Genomic DNA, 25,885 nt, shown 5'->3' on the forward strand with positions numbered 1-25,885 from the left:
AATATTTGGGGGGGTTAAGGGGAGGGGTGATCATAACTAGAAGTGTTAGGATCACAAACACTGTGCTTCCACGTAAAATAAATTCTTCCAAGTAAAATAAGCACCTAATTTAGCCTGCCTTGTTCTTATTTTTACATTTTATTATATGCCACCATGCTTCTTTATGAATGTGGTCTTTTTCCAGGTAAGAGTTAGTGATGACAGAAGCAGGCAGACCTTTAGAGCAGGAAATTGTTTTACCTGGTTCCTGGAGGAGCTGACTCTCCCCAAAGGGAAAAAAAACAATTGCAGACCAACCAGGTACAATTTGTCTTGGGCTGTTTCTCTCACCAATATTGAAAAGGTTTGTCTTAGTATTAATTTGAGCTGAAAGGCAGAACCTGAGAACTTGATTTATGTCACAGTCTGTTTGAGCTTTTGGTGAGTGTGATCACTGAGTTGTATTTAGAGCTAGTATCCCAGCACCCTTGTCAATTAGCCTCTACCACTGTGGACAATACCTACCCAGAACCTGAGATTCAGTTGAAGGAGCTTCTCAAGAGGAGTGCTGTGAAGCAGGTCCCTGGAGGCTGCTATCCTGGGGTTTTCACTCAAGGTTTTTTCTTATAGGCAAGAAGAATGGTGGACAGACCTATTTTGAATCTTTAAAAAAATAAATACTTTAAAAAATTAAGTTCAGAATGGTTTCTATTTCTTCTGCGATTGAATTCCTGACCCCATGCATGTAGTTCACATTTCTTGATTTAAAGGATGCTTATTTTCATATTTCAGTTCATCCATCTCACTGAAAAAATTTGCATTTCAGACAAGGTGATCAAGTTTTCCAGTACATTTCGCTTCCATTCAGGTTGGCTAGCATCTAGAGTGTTTACTAAGTGTGTGACTGTTTTGGTAGCACACCTATGTATACAGGGTTGCTCTCTTATCCCTAGCTAGATGACTGCCTCATTGTGGCACACAATTGTTAGCTGTTGAATCACCAGGTTTACTGTATTATTTCCACTTGTAATAAGTTAGGCCTAATGGTAAATGAGAGAAGTCCTGCTTCTATCCCTCTCAGGGGGTACAGTTCACTGGGGTGGTCCTCAATACCACTTTGAATAGGGCATTTCACCTGCTGACAGATCCAACTGCATTAAGGCCATGGTGGCTAGCTGTGTTAGGAAGTTTTGGCCACCAGTGAGAGCCATTCATCAGTTAGACTGTTTACGCACTGGGAACTTCACTGCCCCAGCTCCCGTGCAGGAGCACAAATCAGGAGCGGACGAGGTGCACCAGGCTAAATGCTCCCCCGTGTGGGTGCAGGAAGAGGTGGGGCAACCTGCCATGATGAAAACTCCAGCCTGCAGCCTGGCATGAAACCTCCAGTGCGTAAACGGTCTTACTTGGGCTTATGGCCTCAATTCTAGCTGCATAGGCAAACATTGCAGAACTGTTTTGTAAGAAAGTAAGACCCCAGTAAACACCCTCCAAGATGCTGCTTCTTAGTATCTAGGAGGGTAGTCAGGTCTATACGTTGGTGGTTGAATGACAGTAATTTCTTAGCATCCAGTATGCTAATACATCCTGATATAGCAAGGTTACATCTGACAGTGTGGAGAATTTGGCCCAAAGGCACTCTGTCTTCCAGAAGGTTTTGGACATTTTATTACAATCCCATATATTGTAACAGGAAGTGGACTCATTTTGAATCTTGGGCTTCTGCTGGAGGGAATACCTCTTACTTATTTTGGAATATATAGCATAAGCAGGTTTAGTGGTGTGTTTGGTAAAGACTCTATGCAGGCTCAATAAATAGCTTACTGAAAGAGCCTCTTAATTGGAGAGTATCAAAGTTCAACACAGTTTCAACAACACAATATTCAACAATATTTAGAGTCATTAATGATATCTGCATCTTCTCCATTACTTTAGACCAGGGGTAGTCAAACTGCGGCCCTCCAGATGTCCATGGAGTACAATTCTCATGAGCCCCTGCCAGCAAACATTGCCAGGGGCTCATGGGAATTGTAGTCCATGGACATCTGGAGGGTCGCAGTTTGACTACCCCTGCTTTAGACTTTTTGTGAATGGTGTAATATTCATTATCTTTTTTTACTTTGATGCGGATTGTATTATACACTGACAAGGCATATTGAAACAAGGGCAACTCACCGGGACCTGTTTGTTGACTATTGTGTTGTGGAAAATTATGTTGAACTTTGGTACTCTCCAGTTAGGAGGTTCTTTCAGTAAACTGTTTGAGCCTGCACAAATTCATTGGTTTAATTGTCACATCCCGTATACTTTTTTCACTGGCTTCAGTAAAGACTCACTTGGCAGCCATTATTGCTTTTTATGAAGAGGTACAGGGGACTACTATTTTTAATGGGGTTCTGCAATGATTTCCTCTCTAAACCTCATCTTGTTCCATCATGTGGTTACCTGTAGTTGTTGTCCATTGACTTCTTCTGTGCAGGCACACATTCCCTCCCTTCTGCCCTGCAGTGACTTCTCATTTGCAGGGGGGAAATAATAAAATTATTGGAAACTGAGGGAAGGGGCACTACCATTGGATCATGTGACAAGTTTGGTGGGCATTTATGCACATGCTCCAGCTCCAAAAGGGATGAGGGGCTTCCATTTTGACATTTTAGAGCTATAAACAAGATGTCCTCAGCCAGTCTGCAAGCAGTGTATATCTGCATAGAAGACATTGATGAACAACAGTCACAGCTCTGTTTTCCCAGGAATGTTTGGTTTTATCAGCTCATCTGAAAGGCGTTTCCATCATTCAGAATTAAAACAGAACTTAACTCCCTTGCCAGTATTCAAGCTCTTTTGAAACCTTCTAGATAAATGGTTAGTATTTTATGAAGTATTTTTGCTTGTTTGTTTAAGAAATTTCCATGATGGTAAACAGGTTTTGTGAATATTCCTGCATATAGAGCTCTTGCCACCTCTGAGGACAAACCTACTTTTTTTTGTCTTTTAAAAGAATGTGTTCTGGGGCATTCACTAGAACAATTTGTCATGCCAGAATCCCTACAAAAGTCACCTTCTATGAAGTACTTCACCTCTAGGATAAGTCATCCTAGAGAATATGTTGCTGCAGAATGTTGGTGGCTGGTGGAACAGATGGGTGCTAAGAGTCAGGTGGATTCTTCCTGTTGGTGGCTAATGGCCCAAATGGGAAAGAATGGATTCTCCTGTTTTTAGTGGTGGTGGACTTCTGGTTGCAATGGACTAAAGAGAAACAGCAATCTCTATCTTGCCCTCTTGGAAGCTTCTCAAAGGCATCAGGTTGTTTACATTTTAAAGACAAGTTGGAGTATTTAAAGTCCTGGGGGAGGGAGGGAAGGGGTTTTGGCCACTGACCATCCTATTGCCTCTACTCAGAGGACTAGGACCAGAGAACATGGACTGCAAGCACCCGAAAGGGCTTAATGAGAGTTTGTGTTTGGGTGGAATGCAGAAGGATCCCCAGATGAATGACATGTTATCATCTTGTGTAAGCCACTGTGAGGATCCCTCTGGATAAATGCAGGCAGAGCAGAATGCAAATACATTGAAGTTTTGGCCTAATAACAGTTCTGCTGGATTGCTGTTTAAGCCAGCAGTGAGGAGTGGACCTGCCAGACAGGATTGTCCTCTGAACTTGATATTTGGATGTTTTCTGCACTTCAGTACCAGCAGGATCAATTTAGCTGCTCCTGCCTAACTACCCTTTATAGTCTGCTCTTCCTCCATGGATTTTTTCTCATCATTTTCCTGTTTCCCTAAAACCCTCTAAGCTACTTGATGTTGCCCTGCCTTGCAATAGTGAATCCCGCCCCTCCTCTGTTTTCCCCACTTTGGGATCCTGTCATCAAATCTATCAGTAACATTAAAATAAACCCATAAAACTATGCAAAATACATTTTTGCAACAATAAAGAACTTTCAGCTGAAATGTGTATTTAGACCGGCTGTGTGAGTTTCTGTTTATATTCTAGTTGCAAGTAGTTTTACATTCTCTCTTCTGAAGATTACCAAGGTGATTTCACGCTAACCTAACAAATAACCAAACCACAGTGCAGCTAAACAACCAGATTCAACTCAGTCAACAGGACTGGCTTCTACTTCTCCCCTCTCCTTTTATTTCTCTAAATCTGTTTTGGGCTGGCTTATTTGTCTTCCTATAACAGAGCCTTCCTTGGGTGAGGCAGTCCCTCCAGGGACAGCACAGGGGGTACAGTAAATCCTACTCTTTCACCAACTTTCTTCCTCCCCATTGTCTGTTGGGAAGATGGAGGCAGCCCAGAGTAAACTTGCCTGTAGAGTTCCGTTTAAGTATTTCCCCCTCTGCATTGTTGCATGACAGGTGATATGGTGGGGATGTGCTGTGTGGATCCTGTGAGAGGAGGAGAACAAGTGGATCAGACATGACTCCTTCCCTCCTTTTAATGTGGCATCCAACATGGGAAACGTTCCTAACTTTAGAAAGTTTGGGCATATCTAGTTCTAAAGTTTGATTCAACTTTAGTGATGGGTGATCTCCACATGGAGATTCATGTGAGCAGCTTCCAGTGTGTGTCTAGTAACCTTCAGCCCCCCCCCCCATCGGAAAGCTGTCACACAAAGGCCGAAAAACAGTGTGGAGAAGATTATCAGAATTACATGAGTGCCCTTCAGCAAATGTAAATCTGGCCCTAATATTTGGGGGAAGTACTTTTCGGTTCTTGAGGGCCAGTGATTTGTAGACTTTGTTGTATCAGTTTAGCCTTATCTGCTGATGCTTTCCCATCAGTACAAATATATTGTGTGCAGAAAACTGGGATAGTGGTTTATTTTCAGATGAATTAACCTGGCGTAAAAGAGATACTTTTGTGTGTGCTTTTGTGTGCCAATTCTCCCCCTCATTTAGAGCTTTCCTGAATCTTACCACACCTGAACTGAACTTCTTGGACAGACTATCCCACAGATGATACAACATTTCCAGAGAACATTGAAACAAAATCCCAAAGGAAACAGACTTCCCCAAAGTTATACTTTATAGCAATGTTTGGAGCCCGGCGCCAGTCCATTACAGCCAGGAAATCCAGAGTTTAACCGCTGCCTTGCTGCTGGTAGTATCCGGAGTCGGTCAAAAGGTTGGCCTAGGAATACTTGAGTGTGTCTCCTTCAGGTGCCATAAGGTCATTCCTTCTGATTCGTTTGCAATAATGAATATTCTCCTGTGCTCAGGATTGTTTTAGGTTTCCCAAATTCCGTTGTTATTGGTATTGTTGTTGTTGAAATTGGTTTATAATCTAAACCCTATATTAACTACCTTGTAAATTTGATTTGAAAAACAACTCTGAATTTTTGTCCTGCCTTAAGAACATTCACAGGGTCACTAGGAGTGCTAGAGGTATGCTTTCTGTTGTGGTAAAATGATCAGTATCTGCCAAGGAAACTTTGCCTGGCTTCTACCCGTTCTGAAATTGTTATTCCCTGAGGGGGACGGGGAGAGAGCTGCTTTTCTGTACGTTTTAAAAAGGGGAATGTCTCAGCTACTTCAGTTCAAGGCATAAATGGATTGTAACTCTCTTTAATTTTGTTGCATGAGCTCTCTCTCTCTCACTCTTTTTGGTCGCCTGAGGAAAACATGCACCTACTGACATGTAAGGAAACTCCCCAGACCTAGATCTGTGATGGGCAAAGCCAGTGCCTAGTAATGTTATAGTCACGGTGACAATCTCTTGTTTTCATCCCTGATGAAAGGGGGTAACCAACGATTACCACTGTCAGACAAGGAGGATCTTCCGTGCCACTGCAAGCAAATGAACCAAAATATCTTTTCATCCCCAACAGGCATCTGCTACATGCAAAGGAGAAACAGTGGCAATAACTTGACTTTTAAACTGACTTAAAGCCAGTTTACTTAAATAGTGTAGATGTGCCCAAAGGGAAATCCAAGACAGAAACTGCGTTACCTTGCTTTATTGGGTTGAAAAAAATAAGTTCCATTTGTTCCATTACCATCCATGAGCCAGGCAGAAGAGCTGGAGTTTCCCAAGTAAAATGGGCTGAAAAGCCAACCCTTTATAGGTTTGTTTTCTGCATTTCCATAGCTCTGGGATGTCCCAAATGGGATCTCTTTGTGTTTGACACTGCTGAGAGGGTGAAAATGAGTTGCTTTCTTTTTGTTCATTACAGGGTGTTTTACAGATACGTGCGTTAAGGCAGAAAATATTTACAGGTTTTATAGCTGACGTGCAAACAGGAAAAGCCCTTTTTAAAAAAAAGTCAGTGTAGTGGATATTCAAAACAGGGATTGCCATGGAAACACCACAATATTTTCTTAAATTGACACAAAGGAGGTTGATAGTTGCAGGACTCTTCAGGCTGCTTTTCCTTTTGTCTGGCACCTATCACGTCACAGTTTTTGATTGTGCTTTTCTAAAAGAAAAATCTGGTTTCAGAAAATGCTTGTGTTTTTTTTTCCTCTGGGACACTTCCCTCCCTCTGTAAAGGTTGGAATGTGATCTGGCATTTGCTGTCTACCAAAAAAAGATGAGAGGGCCATTGCTTTTGGGAGTATCTCCAGTGGCATGGTTCAGCTGGGGTGATGTGAACGACCTTCATCTGGAATCCTGGAGAGACACTGACCTTGATGGACCAGTGGCCCAACTCAGTATAAGATTGCTTCAATGGTGTTTAATGTGGTAGCAAGACGGAAAGGGGGGAGTGGAGAAATATGCTGGAACGTTAATCCCAAGTTTGACTGTATTGGCACATTTCCCAGACTTCTGGGTTTTTCCTACCTTTGTACATGTCTGAAGTTCATAGAAAGGGGCCTGGGGTATCAGACGCAAGGTCCATCTAGTTCAATGTCCTGTTTCTAGCAGAGCTCAACTAAATGTCTCACCCGAAGAAGAGATATGAATCATAGAGTTGTTGATAGAGACCATTGGCTATCACCACATGCTGTGACAGATAATTCCACCTGTTTATCCCATGCCTTTTATCCCTGGAGTAATCACATCAGATTAAACCATGGAAGTCCTCTTCTGTTTCAGATGCATGGTATAATTTCCTCCAGATGTAGTAATTATCTTTTGGGACTTAGGTCACAACATAAATCCAGAGCTGTTTTTTTCGTGTGGAAGTCAGATGGTAGGCACGCCCCAAATAAGGACTGGAGGGGGAAATCAGCCCAAACTCTGACCAGACAAAATAACATGGCAGAGCCTAGAACCTCTTTCAGGCTTTCTGGACTGCTTCCTTGGGATGCGAAACAGGGGGCCTTTCTGCCTTGCCTCACCTTGTTCCTCTTGCTGCTTTCTTTCTTGCCTAACTTTATACTCCATTCTGAGTGTATAACTTTTACTGTTGCAGTCAGGAGCTGTAGCAAACTGGATTATTGCATCAAGACATGTTCTACCCAAAGAGCGGTCTCCTAGCGATGACATTTTTGGATTTTTCCCACTTGCAGCTCATGTTCCTCAGTACAAAAATCACTGTTATTTTTTATAGCAAGAATTTTGGGGGAGGGTGGGGAGCATAGTAGACTAGTGGCCTGTTCCAGTTGAGAAGCTCCATCTCTTCCTTACTTGATTAAGAAAATGATGTGCAGGGAGATAACTAAGAAGACCATCATACGGGAGGATAGGGGAGTTAAAATGGCCCAGAATGAGTGGCCAATACCAGCCAGTACTACAAGCCGCACTTAGTTCAGACCTTCCCTGGGTGGCTGCGATGTGTATGTCTGCTCACTTGTCACCTGCTGCATGGGCATCACTGATAGTCCCCCAGGAGAAGATAGTGGATGAGCCAAATACCCATCAATGGCGCTGCTGACCCGTGTGGCCCTCAAAGTGTTGCCAAAACTACTGGAGCTTCTCTCTGCTTGTTCCTGACTGCCAGAACATCCCTCTGTCCTCAACATCCTCTGCCCTAGGCAAACACATTTGAGGGTTTCAAGTGAAAATTGTGTCCAAACGCAATCATCATGCTGAGGTGTTTGTGTTTAGGAGGATCAGAATAGTAGGTTCTGTTTCCATCAGTGTATTTAATTATCAACATGACCATATATGTGGGCAGTCAAACCAGAGATCAGAGCCATGAACACAGATCTTTCTTTTAAAAAAATGCGCCATGTTTACAGAAAAATCTGATATCTAAAATAAATAATCCTGAATGAATTAATGAAAATAAGTAAGTAAGTAAGTAAGTAAATAAATAAATAAATAAATAAATAAATAAATAAATAAATGTTAGTACTTCCCAAATGTCTAACTATATAAAATTGGGGAAGGGACTCATGCTCTGTGGTAACGTTGTCATGGAGAAGAGCCCAAATTCAGCCCAGTCAAGTTCAGACTGGTAAGTGTGCTTGGACAGCAAGCGTTGGGGAAATCCCTTCTTTACTTGATATCCTGGAGAGACACTTCTAGTCAGGTGAGCTAAATGAGCCAATAAGACAGGCCCATGTTTCCCACATATATATTTTGTGGGTAGACCTATGTGCATGTTGTAACTTGTCTTGGCCCAGTGGAAGATTCACGGTTCCGTGCCATATTACTGCCTTTGACTGCAGAAGGTCTCAGTCCCAGCAACGCCACCCAGTCTGAACCTGAGGGGAGGGGACTCGGGGTCATTTGGACCAGCAGTCTGACTCCATCCAAGGGGTGTTCATCTGATGTTGGATAATAAGGGGAATAAATAATCATTTCTGTTTTCTTCTCTCAGGGCAAAGAGATAACACCAGTTACAGGGCTGTGTCCTGGGAGGAGGAGTAAGTCCTGACGCTTCTTCTGAAAGTGTGGTTTGGAATGGACTTCAGATCCAGCAGTCTCTGGATACAAGGTACCAAACTGGTTGTCTTATGATCATTCTTTGTGGTCTGACCATGTTGCATGAGTTCTGTTTTGGGGTCCACATGTGTCTCTTCTTCTCCGTAAGCCATAAGAACTCACTACTTGTGTATTATCACATTAGCTCAAGACAGAAATCTTATTACATCAGTGCAAATAAATAAGTTGTCTTAATTTTTTTTTAAGTCTACATGTTGTGCATGAGTATCACCTTGGATGCAGCCAGATATCCTGCTGGCTTTAATTTTTTTTTCAAGGGGAGAAAGTTTACACTTCTCTGAAATTTCAAGCTTCAGCCACACCTATGCTCACCAAGGATCAAACTAAATATGATGTTAAACACATGGCACCAACCACACATTTACGTCATCTTGCCCTGATATACATGGAGTAGCATGTTCTGTTCAGCATTATACCACCCACCCCCATACCACATCTTTGCTGTTGCAGGCAAATACCTAATAACACAGAGAGACTATGTAGAAGTTCTACTAGAGATTATGGGAAAGGAACATGCACTTGGAGTCTGGCCCCAATTGAAACCATGACTCTGGGAACTGTAGTTTTGTGATAATGCAGAGAATATTCTCCTTTAGATCCCTAGCTTTCTTACCCAGCTACAATATCTGGAGTTTTTGGGGGAGAGGGGGTTGCAGAAGACATGACAGTTAAATTGCTTTGGTTTAGTGGCATATATTGCTCTGTGGCTGAGGCTTGTTCCGTAGACGTCACTTTTAAACCTCCTCCAGCTGACATCACAGTTGCATGTGGGTTGCCCTTGAATTGAGGGTTTCACAGTCGCCAGCCACTCCTCTTCTCTCAGTCAAGCAGCTCCATTCAACTTTCAGGTGAGAGTGAATGTGGTTTGTTGCTCCCAGCTAAACCGTGTGTGAGGGAAACCCTTAGTGACATCCTTGGGATAAGTTCTTTCTGGTTCAGGGGTGCTGTCAGTCATGTGACTGACAAAGAGGAAGCACTTCCTCTTTACACAGTGTGTAATTAACTTGTGGAATTCAGTGTCCTTTATCTGAGATGACCTTTAGAACACATTCAGAGAGTATAGGTGTTGGAAGAGTTACTTGTCATAATGGTTAATGAATCTTCTATATACAGAGGCACTATATCTTTGATAACCAGTTGCAGGGAACAAACAGGGATAAACTTGTGGCAGCCCGCAAGCCTTTGGTTGACTGTTGTCAGAAGCTATGCTAGATCTGTACAGTTTTTAAAGCACAAGATATTCAGAGACGATTTGCTATTGCTGCCTCTACATGGCAATCTTGAGCTCTCTTGATGGTCTCCCATCCAAATATTAAGCAGGGCTAACCTTGCTTAGCTTTTGAGATCTGACAAGATCAGGCTAGGCTGGGCTCATCCAGGTCAGGGGGTCTTTGTCACTACTGGTTTGGTGTAAGCAGGAAGTTTTCTGTCCATAAAGAAGCACTATGTTGACGTTATCCAACCTCTTGGCTGACCAAATTGGAAAATTTTTCCACCAAGCAATTCAAGGAGATGCATTCTTTCATGGTGGCTATGGAAAATTGAAGAGGGGCACTTCTGAGTTCTGCTGGGTACTCTTGTCTGAGTCAGTGCGATGTCTGGCTATGCTGGGGATCATCCTGTGGGGTCTGAGGTTCCAGAGCGAACAAGAATTTTCATCATTGGGTTTCTTCATGGAGTCTTACTGCCACAGTTCTCCAAGTGACTATTAGATAGGAATTTGTTTGGTAAATTGTAGTGAAACACATCATTGAAACAATCAGTTCAGAGCATGTATGAAGACTCTCAATGTAAGCATGTGGCATGCAGTGCAGCCCTCTTGCCAGATTCTGCCACCCTGGACTGCAGGTGAGTAGGACCACTTGGTGAAAGCACAGAGTGACCGGGGGATGAAGGTGGGAGAGAAACGCAAACATCCCCAGACACTTTGATCTTAGCAAATTGCATGCAAATTTAGGGAACTTGTTTATAGCAACTGAACCTCCCAGCTGTAAACGGGGAGCCTGAATGTGGCAATATGCATACCTCCCTGATCTTTGTCTCACTTGAAAGTGTGTGTGTGCTTCGATGTGGAGAGGGAGATTAGTTTTACCAACTCTTGCAGGGAATATTTATGTCCTGGTAGACAAGATCAAATGGACAATTTGGGGGATAGCCTGCATTTCAGCTGATTAACTTGCCACTGTTTATGCTGTTGTGATGGAGCAGGATTTTGTACGTGGACTGAGAGTAACGAAGAAGTGACTGTGCTGAGATCCATAACCACTCATTTTGCTCTTGCCTATTGGCTATGAGTACCTGAGCTGGGAGCTGGGCATTCTTTGGTTCAGATCTTACTGAAGCCACACACTTGCCCTCTGGACCTGGCCAAGCCCTGAACAGCTGTCTTCTATCTGCAGGAAAAGGGTAGTGAGACAGGTATACCTTATAGGGCTGTCGTAAGGATTCCAACAAGAAGGGCTTTAAGTGTTCTTTGCTGTGGAGGGTAGTTGGGCTTTACCTGCTAGTTCTTTCACCTGATGATCACAACTGTTGTATGTGCCATATTGCTGAGCACACCGGTGGATTGCCCAGAACAGGGGTGCCTTGTTGCACGTCAAGTGGAGGGGCTGTGGCTCAGAATCTGAACATCTGCTTGGCATGTTGAAGGTCCCAGGTTCAGTTCTTATCATCTCTAGTTGGAAGGATCAAGTAGGTGAGAGACCTCTGCCTGAGGCCCTGGGGAGCCACGGCTAGCCTGAGTAGACAAGACCGACCTTGATGGATCAAGGGTGTGATTCAGTAGACGGCAGCTCCATGTGTAAAGTAATTTTGCTTCCACTGTCACTTAAGCTGGGAACCTTTTCTTTAAAAAAAAAACGTGGCTGCAAAGGAGAAAGGAGGGGAATGAAGCCCTGGAAGATTCTCTGGCCTGAGCGCTGGGTTGTCGTATCCATCTGCTGAGGCCCCAGCCTTCAACCGATCCATATTGTTAACATATTGCCTGCCATATGGATCAGCTCAGCTCTCCAGGAACGCTTGGGAGACCTGACCTCTAGTGTGACAAGATGTGAGCATGAAGGACGGGGGCTGACAGCAGCCCTTGGGTCTTGGAGTGTGAAACTGCAGTCCAGTCATTTCTTTGTTCCTCACTGTAAGCTCTTTCTCCCGCTGTCTCTCTCCCCTCCCCGCTCTCCCCATTTTTATTTTATTTTTTAAATTTCCTCTCCCCTGTTTTTCCGCATCCCCAGTCTGCGTTGGATCAGTGACCTTCACTCGTAACCAGACTGGACAGTTCTAAACTCCCTCCCCCAGGCCTTCGATCAGATGTTTGGTTGACGGCTGCAGAGAGTGGAACAGAGGGAGGGAAAAGAGAGGGAAGAATACGTATTCATTAAGACCCTCCAAAGCTGGTTTGTGTGTCCCAGTCTCAAGATACCTTGATCCATGGATGGAGAAAGACTTTTCAGGGATAGTTCACTGAGAACTGGATCCTTCTTGGGATCTTAGACCCATGGCTATGATAGGGGTTTTAAATTGAAGAGGCTTGAATGCCTCTGAGCAGCCACAGAATGTCTTTCTTCTCAGTAGTAAGTAGCCAGTCCTCACAGAGCTGGTATTAGGGTTCAAAATGACCAGGGGGTCCGAGTAAGATAGATTCACCAAAGCTAGACAGATTCACCAAGGTTAGACTCTAAAATCTCCTTATTCTGCCCATAAGGACTAGAATCTTAGTTTAGAAAAGCAAATCAGATTATGCTGCTGTTGTTTTTTCCAGATTCTGTTAATGTCCTAGTTTTTTTGCCACGTAACTTTGTGTGTCAGTTCTCCCCAGCTGTGTTCCGGGAACCTTATCTATAAATTCTGCCCTTCCCACAGACATTAATACCTATTTGACTGTGTATTGAATGTTTGCTTGAGTTATTGCAAAATAAAAGGCAAGGATGAACCTTAAATTGCAGTGATGTAATAGGCCTGGTATCAACTTCAGTTACTGCAAGTAGAGTTGCTCAAAGCAAATTAAACTTTGCCATTGCTGCTCTTCTGAGAAGGAAATGCAGAGCAGGTTCCATTTTCAGGGCCCAAGTCACCGGGGGCCCTTTGGCTGGGCAGATTGATTGGCGTTCTGTAATCATGGACACAGATGTGCCATTTTAAATCCAAACTTGTTTTCTCACTTTGGGCATGGCAACCTGAACCTGGGAGTGACAGGAGGTTGGCAGCTGTACCTAAGTGGAATGACTTCTGCAGATGAACTGACCCCTTTGTTCAGGCTATTGAACACTGACCATTGGTCCATTGAGGTCAAGTGTGTCCTACCCCTCAACAGAACACCTTTTTGCTATATAAGCACAGGTAATTTTTGGACCAGTGTTCAAAGTGAGAATGGACTATAAAGTCACAAGTACATTCAGTATTTCTGCCAGTTAGGTTTAACTGTTCAAAAGATCCATAGTTTGGGCATCTGAGAGTGAAATGTGCAAGACATATTTCCAGACATAATACCCTATAAAAGTGCAGTTCCGAGAACTCTATTGATGATGAAAGCATAAAAAGGCTAACTTTGATGTGTCTATTTATGTTTTTATGTATTCCTTTCCCTGCAGCATTCCAGCATGAGTTAATTTGGGCTGCACTTGAGATGGCTCTATCCCAAAGCTTCAGCCGATCTGGCCGTATTGAAAGCTGGAATAAGTCAGCCTAGTGGTTTGGAATGAGGAGGCTGGCGGGGTTCACTGTAAGGATGTGCATGAAGGGCTCTTTGTGCCTTCTTGCTTACATTGTCCTTGGTCTCCTGCCCTGTTCTCAAGAAACACAGAGAGACGTTTAATTTAGAGGGAGGGGGCTCTGTAGAATAATCTCTCTCTCGATTCTCTCACACGCTCACAGATGCAGCACATAGTGGATGTGCCCCTCATCCATGTAGAAACCCATCCCATAATACAGTCTTTCTAATGAGTCACAAAAGAAACTTCTGTTTTATTTCTGAAATAAAATAAAACAGTGTCAGGGTAATTAACCTGCATAGCGGGCTGGACCCCATATTTCTGTGAAGCATTTTCCCGTCCCCTCCTGCGTGGGGCAGGCGTGTGTACATGCACAAGCACACACAGAGGTAGTGGTTTTCTAACTAACTTCCCCAGTGGGAAGAGCAGTCATAATGGGCACACATCTCTGGAAACCAGCTTGCCTGGAGGCCATGTGGGTTAATTTGCAGGCAACTCTTCCTCTCACCAATAGTGAAGATTTATGGGTCAGGATAAGACCCTGCATGACAAAAGTGTGCACCACAAAATATTTTCCAGAATCCCACATCATGCAAGTATTCCATGGTGGATGCATGGGGTGGAAGTTTGACATTTTAAGTCCATCCCTAGCTGGCCTGTTGGCGCTTCCTGTAGCTCTTCTGCCATCTCAGCTCTGCTTCCCTTTCGAATCAGTCGCTAATTCCTTCTCAGTCTTTTAGACGCTTTCTGGAAACAAAACTTGGTTGTCTTCCCTATTGTTGCCTCACTCCGTTAGATAGAAGTAACGGAGCTTGCCCCACAAGAGCTTGCCCCTTCACTTCACTGGATACGTTGGAGAATTTGTGCTTTTCGGCTCCAGGAACAGACTCTGGGATGTTTCTCTCATTGAGGGCAGCGTGTCTGAGAAAGGGGCTCGCTGCCTTACCCCTTGCTTTGGGAAAGGGGCTATGATGGTCTTGGTGGCAGAATGCCTCTTCAAATTAATCAGTGTGTTCTCCTCCAGAAATGCTAATGGGAAAAAGCAATTAAAGCGCCCCCCCTCTTTTCACTCCCCCTTTTCTAAGTAATCTGTGTTAAGAGCTGGTAATGAAGGTTTAGTGCCATTGTAACGCAATATTTCAGCTTCGCCAGTTTGAATCAGAAGCAATCCAAAACTGGGAGCCTGTGTGGGAGGGGGAGAGTTGATCCTCCGAAGCAGCCTTGACCTGATCTTCCTGCAGACCAGACACTGTGGTGTTTGGGACTCTGCAGAACTCCCTGCTCCAAATGCTGTAGCAACTTGGAGATGACCTGTACCTTACATGAGGAGAAAATCCAGTTGTACCCGCTAACATTTGCTGCGTGTGTGAACATGGTGCTGGGGGCTTATTTGCCATCTTCTGCCCAACTGTTATATTTCACACATATTTGGTTTCCCATGCAAAATGTTCCAGGTTCACAGAAAGCATTTGTAAATATTGCCGACAGAATGGAAGGGAAGGCAGGGAAACAACCTGGGGAGAGCAGTGCTGTGCCAAAACCCAAAATCCTGTGCTTGGCTTCTCTTTGAGAGGAAAGAAGTAGGATCTGATTTTGCAATAACTGGACACCTGGAGGTAGTGAAGGAAAAGCCCACTTGTGGTGACCCCATAGGGTTGTTGGTAGCAAACCCTGTCTTGCTTGGAGGTCTCCCTTCCAAGTACTCTCTAGTGCTGACCCTGCTTAGCCTCCAAGGTCTGACAGGACTGGGCTAGCCTGGGCTGTGCAGGTCAGGGCAGGTGCACAGTAGCTTCAGGAAAAGCTTGCCACTGTAGGCCCTTGGCCCGTAGCATATTGGCTTTGTGAATGAGCCTCTGTGCTTTCCTTGAAAGGTTTCGCATGTCAGTAGACCAGATCCGGTGCTGTTGTCCTAGCTGCCTTGCAGCGATAGTTGTGAGGATTGATAAAATCAATCAGAGAAGGCAGAAATAGAATACAAAACCTGTTCTGTTTTGTTAAGGTATAGTTATGTTTATCTGTTGGATAAATGGGTAATAAAATTAAATTTGAAAATAAAAAGATATTGTATGGGGAATTAAGTTAAAAAGGTGCTAGAATCCAGCCTCCTTGATATGTTCAAGGGTGACGAAGTAAACAGACTCCTGTGCATGCACAGAGACACAGAAAGCAAGTGACTGAATCTTGCAGGTTCAGAAGGCCAAAGCCTGGAAAAACGCAATACACATCAGTTTACTGAAGAGGACAAAGCGAGAAGAAACTCTAGGTTCCAGAAGCTAGTCTGGAGGTGAGGAAGCCAACACATGTCTGGCCTGTGTGTCTTGAAACATGGATGGAATGCAAACCCTCCTTCTAGTCTTGTTTGCACATGGGTCTTCATTGTCACACAAGCCCACATGCTTCATTTCTAGAGTAAATGGCAGAAGGAGGGGGGAGAGGGGGAGTCAGAGGGCAGCCGCCTGACCCCTGACTGAAGGCAAATGTGAGAAATGCTTTCCTGTCACTTTAAACAGCCACACGCCAGGCCTCATGCCGGCCTGTTTTATCTGAGGTCCCACCGCATGTTATTCCAGAGCCGATCCGCTTTAGCTAATTAATAATCTGACAGGAGACACCCGAGGGATTAGCTGCTGAGATGAGTCAGGCCAAACCCCCGGCAAATGAGTCCCATGCTCCCTGGAGGCTCTGGGGGTGACATTGGGGAAGGGGGGGGGAGGGTCGTGGCGGGGGTGTTGGTGGGAAAGTCTGAAAGGGATTTACAGCTTGTGGGAGGGAGAGGGACAGCATGAGAGAAGAAAACTAATAGGCCAGTGGGATTTGGGGGGACGAGTCCAGGACGAGTGTGGGTGTCAAGACACCGGATTAAAAGATGCCTTCTTAATTTGTATTTGTTACTTACACATCATATTTGTTGCCTGTCATTCCACCAAGCCATTCAGGATGTTGTTGTCATCCCATTTTAACCTCCCAGCATCCCTGTGAGGGTAGATTAGAATGAAAGAGAACTACTGGCCCATGGGCCACCCCCGGGAGCTTCCTAGAGAAGCAGCGGTACGAGCCTCAGTCTCCAACCCCACATCGCTGGACTCCCCATGGAACCTGGGTGTCTTTGGAGCAGCAGCATCTGTGGCAGGATGGTGGGAGTCACCTTCTCCATCATCCCAGACTCAGGAGCTTCTTCCAGGCATCTGGCTGCCCACAGACATTCAGAGGGTGGACTTCTGCTCTGATCAAGCAAGGGGGGTGTCGGGATGCTAGTGCATTCAAGCCCTTTCAATTGACAGGATGTGGCCTTCAGTCAAGGGAAGAATCCTCTTTCCATTTGGCCACTAATGGGCCCAGTTGGGATTCCTATATGCTCCATCAAGCTACGCCCTTTCAGTAGGGCCCTTATTGCTCCGTTGGGCTTTCCTGCTGCCCTCGTCCCCATTGACTCTTCCAGATCACACACATCCTCTGGCAGCAGATGTTTCTGGAGGGGATCTGTTTCTCTCCAGGCCTTTCGCTTCATCCTTCTGTCTTCTTAGACACACACACACACACACACACGGAGAAGTGGTTTGGCGTCCTTCCTGCAATCTTGCCAATTGCCCATCTTGCCTCCTGACCAACATCATTAGCACTGGGTATTTATATTTCATTAACGACATTAAGCCAAAACAGTATTAAAAACCAACACTGGTGATAAATAGCATATTAATAAAGGAGGAAGCCTGCTGCAGTGTGAGCACGTGAGGGCTTTCGGGGCAGCCGGTTTCAGACCCTCCAGGCTCTCCCCGGGAGAGATCCGAGGGCAGGAGACATCAATATGAGGTAGGATCTGTGGGAATGGGAGCAAAAGTCGGAGCAGGCAGACCTGACCTACATGGGCTAGTGGCATGAAGCAGGAAGTGCCAAGGTGTTTCAGAGACAAGAGCCACAAGTGTGTAGAGCCCCGAGTCCTGTGGGGATCTGGATTGGTGCAACAAGAAGTTCCCATCAGCAGAAGGCAAGCTGGTGCAAAGCATTGCTCTGGTCGGAGACTGTCGGGCTCCTGTAGGGACGCATCCTTCAGATCAGCCATCTTCCACTGAAGCTGACCTGGAGTTCCCGGCGGCTGCAAGCTTTCAAACTCAGGATGTGGCCTTTCTTTATGAGATGGCATGTGCTTGAAAATGCTATACCAAATTTAGGAAAATGAGGTGTGCTTTTTTTTTTTTTTTTTTTTTTTTTTTTGCAATGTCATCCCTTTACATCAGGGGTAGTCAAACTGCGGCCCTCCAGATGTCCATGGACTACAATTCCCAGGAGCCCCTGCCAGCGAATGCTGGCAGGGGCTTCTGGGAATTGTAGTCCATGGACATCTGGAGGGCCGCAGTTTGACTACCCATGCTTTACATGATCAGAGGGGAGGGCAGCAGGTGAGATGACAGGGCAGGGGGGCTCCAGGGGTTTGTCTGCCTTCTACCGAGTCTGAAAGGCAAAGGTCTGCAGAGTTGTCCCTCCCCCCCTCCCCTGATTACTGACGCATGCCCATGTTTTGAGATTATTTCCACTTTCTCTAAAAGAGCAAGGTGGCAGCAAAAAGGGCCTGTGGCCACATGCCCACTGGTTTGGGGTCCTCCTTTTCTGGCAGTTGGAGCCCTGGGCACAGGGTTCTGGCTCTTTCACCCACCTTCTCCATACTGGAGCTTTTGTGGCCGTTACACCCTAACTTGACACCAAGCAGGACAACTCCTTTTCGGAAAGGAATTTTAATCAAACTTGACTAAGGAGTGCTGAAAAACACCAGGAAGTAATTAGAAATCAAAATTTATGGCCCACTGTAATATTTTCCTGCCCATTTCTCTTTGTGTGAAAGAGCTCTGTTTTCCGTCTGCCTGGCTCCTCTTCTGCCTTGTTCTCTCACTAGCAGCATTTCTCATTCAGTTGGTGACCAGGTATTGGCCCTATGTGCTCCACCTGAGAGAGGAAGAACTTACCGGCTTGATTCTGAGGGGAACCAGGCCAGGGCCAAACCCTTCTTTTAGGAAACTCCTCATCTTTCAGGAGCTCAAGTGCAAGCTGAAGATTTCAGCTGAAAATCTACAAGTTGGCTCTTCCTTAGGGGCCCCAGTGGATCCTGTTGAATATTTTCCTTCTGAGAGCAATGACCTTACAGAAACTTCTAAAATTGATAGCCATCTCTTGGGTGGCTTGGATTTTCCCCTGTGTTTTATGCTTTAGGAAAGACAACCTTCAGAGCAGTCCACGCACATGCGTTCATCGCTTGTCATCTCTAACAATAAGCCGTGACTTGTATGTGAGATGATGGAAGAGAATAGCCCCAAATGCCTCTCCCCATAGCCATTCAAGCAGTTTTCTCAATGGAGACGGTTCAGACATTTGGCTGCGAGCCATCAAGTGATTAAAGCATGTCTCTGTTCTTCTGCCGCCTCCATACGGCCCCTTCTTTGCCCCCATGGCTGCACTGAAAAGGCCCGAGCAATTTTGTGCCCCATGAGTGCTCCATCCTTGCCATTCTGCAGGGTCTGATTGCAAGGGGGGGCCTGGAGGAGGCAGTAGAGCCCAATTCTCTTGAGCTCTGCTTCCTCCACTGCCTCATATCACTTCTCCCATCAAGAAATGAGAAATTAGCCCAGCATCTTCAGGTGGAGTTGAGCCCTGTGTCCAAAAGATATCCAGCCATGTGGACCCTGGAACCGGTTCTGTCACCAGGAATCCTAGCATGTTCCATTCATGTATACAAGCATACACATATGTGTCCCTTTTCTATCTTCATCAGATATTCCCTGTTTGTTTGTTTTTTTCAGACCTATCTTGGAAGTCTTTAAGGACTAGAAACTTTTTTTTTTTTTTTAAGCAACACAAATGGAATGCCAATGTTCGCAGAGGGCTAAAACTGGCACCCTTTTCTGAATTTCACAATAGCACAGGATTGCAGAATATACTCTGTCCTGTTCTTTTGGAAGCATAAGACAAAGTGATGTTTAACAAAACATGAGTAGGATTTAGTGATTGTTTGGTGAGGATTTTAGAGGAGCTTCATGAGGGACTGTGTAAAAATCAGGTTGCACTGAGGGGCATCTCAAACTAGCAGGGTTGTGCTTGAGGGTCAAGGCAAGCTGTAATTCCTTTACCATCCAATGTGTGGAATTTGGTGGCAGGAGAAGAGTTTTAGAATCAGCTCGGTATAACCTGCGCACGTTGCAGATTTGTTTTTCTTGGAGCTGAATTGCTGTTGTTTATGCAAGAAAGATACCTCAAGGAAGTCCACTTTTGTTCCTTTTTCTTCTCTCTGAAACCACATTGTGTGTGTCTGTACAATTTTTTTCTCGGCATAATTAAAGACTTTGAGCAGTTTACACCCTATAGGGTTTTCTACTTTTATTGGATTCCTCTGCAATTAAGTTTTGCATGGAGTTTCGGTGGAACTGGGAAGGTTCCAGAGAGGAGTTCTTAGCTCTCCCCATAACTGTACACTCAGGCTGTGCTCTTTTCCTGTCTTTCTTACACTCCATCAAAGCCCTTCCTATCTTGGTCTTGGTCTTCTCTGATTTGCAGTGGCTCTCGCAAAATCTTGAGCAAAAGATTTTGCCCAACCTGTGAGAGAGGCAGTCTGGTATAGTCTGGTATAGTCTGGTATAGTGATCAAAAGTGGCAGCCTCTAATCTGGGTAACCTCGAGCCAGCTGGGTGAGCTTGGGCCAGTGGCAGTTCTCTCAGACCTCTCTCAACCTCACCTACCTCACAGGGTGTCTGTTGTGAGGAGAGGAAGGGTAGGCCATAGTAAGTCGCTTTGAGACTCCTTTGGGTAGTGAAAAGTTGGGTAGTAAAAAAAACAAACAGTTCTTTGTGCTTCTTTAACTGGACATGCTAAGGCCTGAACCTGCGGGTTTGTGCATTCAAAGTCACTGAACTACAGCCCCTCTCCAGTGGTATTGGGAGTTTGTTGTTGGTAAAAGGTGACTAAAGAAATAAAAAAGGCTGCTAATCATGGCAGATAAATGAAATCTGCACACTCAAAGACTGTGTGCCTCTGACCATCATTAGCTAGGGGGCAGCAACCTGTCAAGACCTTGGTGAGCTTCTCATAAGTGACTCTTTTACCACTTTAAGAAACAGGATGATTTTGCATAATTTATGCTGCTTCATGGGAATGAGAAAGCTCTGACACCACACCTCCTCGCTGCTAGAAATCCTTTTCTTCCCCACTTTCTTCTCCCTTCTGAGTTTCATCAAGAATTGCTCAAACAACAAGAATTGCTTCGTAAGGACTAGAAACCTGACAACTTCTAAAGAAGATTGAGATTCTACAGCCAGTCGTGAATGGCTTGTGCATTCATCTCCATGGTACCTTGATGGGGGGAAGTCACAGTTGATTTATGGAGATCCATGGTGGGGTTTTCAAGGCAAGAGATGTTAGAGGCAGTTTGCCATTGCCTGCCTCCTTGTCGCAGTCCTGATATTCCTTGGAGGTCTCCCATTCAAATACAAGCCAGCTACAACCTTGCTTAGCGTCTGTGGTCTGAACAGGCTATTCAGGTCAGGGCCTCTTGGTGCACTGCAGAATGAGATAAGCAAAAAAATAAAAAAATATTTTTAAAAAATGGCCCTGAGGGCATGAATGACATGGGTGAGCAAATTGGCCGAATGCTGTCAGCCCTGGTTTGCAGCCCTGTGTCTCTCTCTCTCTCTGTGTGAGCGAGAGAGAGAGAAAGATTGAATATGGCCCAAGATCATGAGATTTTCTGGCTGGGGCGTGAATAAACATGTTTACATCTAGAGCACTGGGGGAGTACTACACAATGGTTAATGGTTGGAGTTGAAGACATGATTTGGGGAATGCTCAGCCCTCCAAGCCTTGTCCCCCACGACACACACAAAGGAGGTAGCACATGTTGTATGTTGGGGTATCTCCGGGGAGCTGTTTCCTTTCATGCCCTACCATAGCTCAGGCAGCTGTCTGATTCAATAAGGATTGTCAGAGAGGAAGCACCTTCTCATCCCCCATTTCCAAGCAGTTTTTCTTCTGTCTCATCCCCAGCTTTCTCCCCTCCATGCAGACTATTGTGGCTATCTCACATACATGTGCAAGCGTGGGGGCAAGCCAATGCCCACCTGGTAGCCATCTGTTGCATGCAGAATAGTTCATTAGAAAATGTATCTGACCATAGTGCTGTGTCAAATAAACTCAATACACAGAACAGTTCATTCCAGGTCTGGAAACAAGCACCTGCAGCAGTCCCAGGTAGAAGCAGTTGAACTTTCATGCCGTTGCAAATGCGCAACCTGATATCTTGAAAACAACGGCTTCTGTTTTTAGAGTTTTGCTTCCTTAGTGTGCCCTTCTCTTGTCAACACATTCCAAATTGTTCGAACATATGAAGCATAGAAATAGAATTAAACTGGAATGAAATTCTGGATATGGGTCCCCTTACAGTAGAATGTGGTGGAAGATTTTAGTCCATATATTTGTTGCATATTTATGTCCCATCCTTCTTCCAGTGAATTCAAAGCAACTTTTTTATAGCCTTGCAACAAACCTGCCTGGTAGGCCAGCATTTTTGCCTAAGGCCAACTAGCAAACTGAGGATTTGAACCTCACACTTCTAAATTGAATGCTCTAGCCACTATGCCAGTCTCTGATACGTGCAAGCAATGATTATCTCAAAAGGACTACAGAAATAATCCCATCTCTGTAAAAATGTCATACAAGGAGTCTTTGTACCAGAATTGCTTGGGGGAATTAGCTAGAAAGTATTTCTTCATGCGCAGTGTATTCAAGGCATGGAATCCATTCCCACTAGATGACCAACCTGATGACAGGGCGCTTCATAGCTATTAAAACTGATAGGAATAGCCAATCTGTGCTCGTGGGTTTGTGCCAGGGGCAAACAGGAAGGAGGGCATATTCTTATTCGACTTCTGAGTATCCAGAGATAATTGCATGGCCACTGTTGGAGGGTAATGATCTAGATGGGCTTTGGATTCCACAGCAGTTTCTATGTTGTTAACCCCCAGATTTCCCCTGTGTATTTTGTGTTCACGTGCAAATGCCCTTCCCCACATCTGCCGGGCAGACGTGCACACTTCCATACCATCTTGTAGGCCTCCATTTGATCAGACAGCAGCTCAGCGGAGTGAAGAAGTCTTCGCAAACTTTCCCCCCTTTTTCAAAGCGCAAGGAACAGCTGTCTTCCACCCAACCCCCCCTTTTCAAATTTAAATAACCCACATGAACAAAGTTTGTCATCTGGTGGGGTAGGGGAGAAAAAATTAACCCAACCCCAAAGCTGGAGGTCTGAAACAGTCTGAGAAGGTGGGGGGAAGGGGGGAAAATCCTCTGGTTTCCAAGGACTGATTAGATGGCATGCCAAGAGTATTAAATTTTGCAGACATTTTAACAGCAATATGCTAGATAGTTGGGTGTCCCCTGAGGCTGCTGGATTTTTTATATCCTTCACAGAAGGTCAAAGCCCTCTTCTGTTCCCCCCCCATCCTTCCCACTCTCTCTCTTTTTCCATTCCCTCTCTCACAATTCTGAATATATGAAATAAGCAACCAGCTACATCTCTGCTCACCAAGGAAATTGCATAGATCTTGACAATTTCTTCCCATGGAAGAACCTTTGTCTTTCTTTCTTTCTTTCTTTCTTTCTTTCTTTCTTTCTTTCTTTCTTTCTTTCTTTCTTTCTTTCTTTCTTTCTTTCTTTCTTTCTTTCTTTCTTTCCTTCCTTCCTTCCTTCCTTCCTTCCTTCCTTCCTTCCTTCCTTCCTTCCTTCCTTCCCATTTATTTTTCAGAAAAGTGTGTGTGTGTGTGTGTGTGTGTGTGTGTGTCTCACAGACACATTATTTTAAAAGCAAAAGGCAGGAAAAGAATCCATCTGGCATATGAATAATTGAGATGGCTCAACTCTGTTCCTGTTGCTGTTGTTCCCTCTCTGCTCTTCCTCCAATCCACCCCATTCTTGCATGCGTTTCTCTCAAGGGGGGCTGAGAAAGAGGTAAAGGAACAAAGATTCCTTTGGAGCGAGTTCAGTAGAGAAGGCAAAGCAGCTCTTGTGTCTTAGCAGGATCCTCGTCAGAGAGGGGCTTCAGACGTAGCAGGATACATGTGCAGAAAACCGGGCAAGTAACTTAGCTGCATTCAGCCAGAAGTGCTTCCTGTCATGGCTGAAATTAGAGACAGCCAAAAGGTGGGTGAGTGAACTCAGGAATGGAACAATGATCCCACTTGATGAAGAGTCTTATGAAATCAGAAACATTGCATACTGTTACTGAAAGTTTTTTTCTTCAATAGTAAATGTCATTTGTACTCCATTGTATTCCTATTCAATTAACTCAACATGGTAACTGTTTTTCAGAGATACAATATTTTCTCCCTACATAAGAGGAATTCTGTCCCCCCCCCTTGTTCGTGTAGGGAAATCATCCATTTTATCATCATTCCATTTGCCTTCAGGATGTCTCTTGCTCAGGAAAGCCAGCAGTGACTTGACTGTAAAATACAAAACACAAATTTCTAGTACAATACAGTGAACTGAATACTTGGGGAGCAAGTCAGCCATGGCCTGGCTTGTTGGGGAAAGTTTGCAGGAACAGTGGGGTATGGAATGGTTGCCACGTAGGGCTACAATTAGGGAACCTATGGGCCAAATTCTTACATCTCCTTACGTGTTTAGCCAATAAAGGGAGCTTTCTGTCTCAAAAGCTAATGCCCTGAAAATCTGGATTGTCTCTAAGGTGCTTCTGGACTCTTCTGCTGCAGACGCTTATGGTACAGAGACAGTGTGGTATACTGGTTAAGAGCAATGGATTTGATTCCCCACTCCTCCACATGCAGCTTGCTGGGTGACCTTGGGTCAGTTACAGTTCTCTCAGAGCTCTCTCAGCCCCACCTACCTCACAGGGTGTCTGTTGTGATTGTAGGCCAGTTTAAGACTCCTTTGGGTAATGAAAAGTGGGGTATAAAAAAAACCTTTTCTCCCTCTTTTTTTTCTTCCCCCCTGAAACGATTTTTATCCCAGACTCCAGGGAGCTCAGGGTGGCATGCATCATTCTCTCTTCCCTGTCCTCCCTCTCTTCCCCTAGCCTATGATCACTCAGCAGGCATCATGCCAGAATGGGGGTTTGAACCCAGGTGTGTCTGTAATTCTAATCCAGCACTCTAGCTGCTACACCACACTGGCTGCGTCTGGCTGACTTTGGACCAGTCATCCTCTCTAGCCTACTATGCAGGGTTATTGTGAGAACTAAATGGAAGAGAGGAGAATGATGTACCATTGAGCTCCAGGGTAAAAAAACATGATCAATAGGAGGAGAAGGAAGCAACTTGGGGAACAGAGAAGGACAAGCTGCCCAAGATGAAACAAAGATTGACATTAAATATGAGTTCTGGAAACCAAAGTTGTCTCCTGGAAACTGCTATTCAGCGATTTACTGCCTCTGAATTTCTTCAGAGGTTCAATTTAGCATGGTATCTGAAGAAGTGTGCATGTGCATGAAAGCTCATACCTTGAATAAAACTTTGTTAGTCTTAAAGATGTTACTGGACTCAAAATTTGTTCAATTTAGCCATTGTGGCTAGCAACCAACGATGAATTTATCAGGTTGTCTGATTTCCTTTTGTGTTCCTCAAGTTTATACCGTAACTTGGAAGGAGGACAGGTGACAGTCTTAGACACCAGCATTGGAATCCTTCAGCTTTGGAGACTGTCTTCACTCCCCCCACTTTTTTCCTTGCCCCATCCTTGTTACAGCCCTTATATATAATGTGAACTCTTTCTGGACCCTCTCTGTCTCCATCAGAGGCTCGATTCAGCCATTGCTTCTGTAGCTGTGGCATCTCTGCAGCTCGACTGTTTGCAAAGGGCGCCTTTCCATTTTCCTTCCCCTGACTTCTGCAGAGTATGCAATCCTCAGCCCCGCTCCCGAGCTTTGCCGAAAGGAGGAAATTGCAGATCCAAGAGTCCGTTCAGCGTGTTTCAAAGTAGCACTAAATAATTAGCGCACCTCTCCCGCTTGGCAAATCACGCCAAGCCCTCTTGGTGCTCTTATTCCCCTTCCCGCTTTTTTCCTGTCTTGATCCCCACTGTTTGTTGCGATCTCAGCGCTCACAGCCTCCGATGTGCTGCTTTTTCATTTTCAAAGTGCTTGAGCCAGCTGAACCATCGCCGCTCGGTGTGTCCGGAATGGAGCCCCGACTGTCTCTTTAAAACCATTTAGAGGGAAAACAAAGAACTTTAGTGCATTAATTCTGGATGAAGATGGGTCTCCAGATGACAGACTGATCCATATTCTTCCCCACATGACACCTTCCCTTCTCCTCCTCCTGTTCCCTTCCCTCCGTCCGTCTGTCATTTTCCCTGCTTCCCTCTGAAGTTG

General features: G+C 44.8%; 1 protein-coding gene across 2 annotated transcripts in view; it reads left to right on the top strand.

Moving 5' to 3' along the window:
* The window catches only part of CASZ1 (castor zinc finger 1), a 214,626-nt gene that overhangs the window by 37,428 nt on the left and 151,313 nt on the right, over positions 1-25,885 (top strand). For both annotated transcript variants that reach the window (XM_077311515.1, XM_077311516.1), the window contains exon 2: positions 8,694-8,810. The gene's annotated coding sequence lies outside the window, so the exon portion shown is untranslated. The remainder of the gene's footprint in view (positions 1-8,693; positions 8,811-25,885) is intronic.

This window comes from Paroedura picta, chromosome 15, assembly GCF_049243985.1.
Source record: "Paroedura picta isolate Pp20150507F chromosome 15, Ppicta_v3.0, whole genome shotgun sequence".
Taxonomy (NCBI): domain Eukaryota; kingdom Metazoa; phylum Chordata; class Lepidosauria; order Squamata; family Gekkonidae; genus Paroedura; species Paroedura picta.